Raw genomic sequence first — 1454 nt, 5'->3', positions numbered from 1 at the left:
ACAGAGAACCACCTCACCAGCATCACCTTGCCCTTCACAACCACTACCCAGGCAGAGGAAGCGGCCATTGCTCTGGCCATCTCCCAGACAAATGCGGATACCGTTATTACGGACTCGCAACAGGCTTGCCGAAACTTCCTTTGTGGTAGAATTTCCAAAACGGCTCTGAACATCCTGCTGCAAAAGCCACCCGAAAGAAAAGTAAAGATTATTTGGACGCCAGCCCACTCAACCCTCAAGGGCAACACGACCGCCCATGACATCGCCCGAGATGTATCCCGCCAGGCGACACGAGGGTGTAGGTTAGAGACTGCGTGTCCTTTGGTTACGTATCAGGACATAACGTGGTACTATAAGTGCCAAAGAATGATCTATCCCCCCGGTCATGCATCCCTAACCAAAGAGCAGGAGCACTGCCTCCGGCTCCTCCAAACAAATACGTTTCCTCATCCGTCAAAACTTCACTTGCTCCATCCCACTCAGTACTTCCAGCTGTGCAAATTTTGCGCTTCCCCGGGCACCCTGTACCATATGGTATGGGAGTGTTTGGCAAACCCCAAAATTCCAAGAATCGCGCACCCTTCCCGTGAGCAGTGGGAGAAGGAGCTGTCCAGCTCCGGTCTCGATTCCCAGCTTAGGCTGGTGGAAAGGGCCGTAGCGGCAGGGGTCTCCAATGGAGTCCTGGAATGAGGGCCCCACACCACATTACGATGCTCCCAATAAAGTTTATCCTCCTCCTCCTCTCTTTGCGCCACCGTTGACAATCAGATTGAACGGAGCAGATGACGCACGCCGTTGATTTTTTTTTTCTTCGGCGTGCGGGCGCAGTGCCCAAGCCACGCCGTGTCCTTGGCGCACCGGCCATGTCTGTGCCGTTTCCACTGTTGCCAAGCGAAGAAATTAACCGCTGCACTTTTCAACGAATACCACCTATAAGGGTTTGCTTCTTTCAGTTCTTCGGAAATGATAATCATTGGACATCACCTTGGAGGGGCGTACGATATGACGTGTCTTTCTCGTTCCGAGCAAGTGTTGCCACGATTACGGAGAACACTGGAAATCTCCCAAAGTGGGTATGCTTGGCATGACAAACGTGCGCCGGGGACGCCGGCGGGCGCCGCTAGGCACGCACAGACGAGCGCCACAATTTCTTGCTCTTTTTTTAACTGCCGGCCGGGCGGTCGCCGCAATCTTTGCCAGTCTCCCTAAATGCCTTGCCTTGACAAACGTGCGCAGGTGATGGTGGGCGGTCCCCGCGAGGCCCGCGCTGACGTTCACGCGCTCTGCAACGTCTTAATATATTTAACTACAGGCACAAAAAATTACGATCTGCTAAACAGCTTTGCTGGTAATTACACAGGGTAGTCACCCAGCGTCCATTTCAGCCGCCCGCTATGCCAGTAATTAAGAGTGACGCTTTGGCAGAATGGGTGTTATCCCTGGTGTCCCGGCTG

Source organism: Haemaphysalis longicornis, unplaced genomic scaffold, assembly GCF_048455015.1.
Source record: "Haemaphysalis longicornis isolate Haplotype H1 unplaced genomic scaffold, Haemaphysalis longicornis Haplotype H1 scaffold_5, whole genome shotgun sequence".
Classification (NCBI taxonomy): domain Eukaryota; kingdom Metazoa; phylum Arthropoda; class Arachnida; order Ixodida; family Ixodidae; genus Haemaphysalis; species Haemaphysalis longicornis.
The sequence above is the reverse complement of the archived record's forward strand: the minus strand, read 5'-3'. Positions refer to the sequence as shown.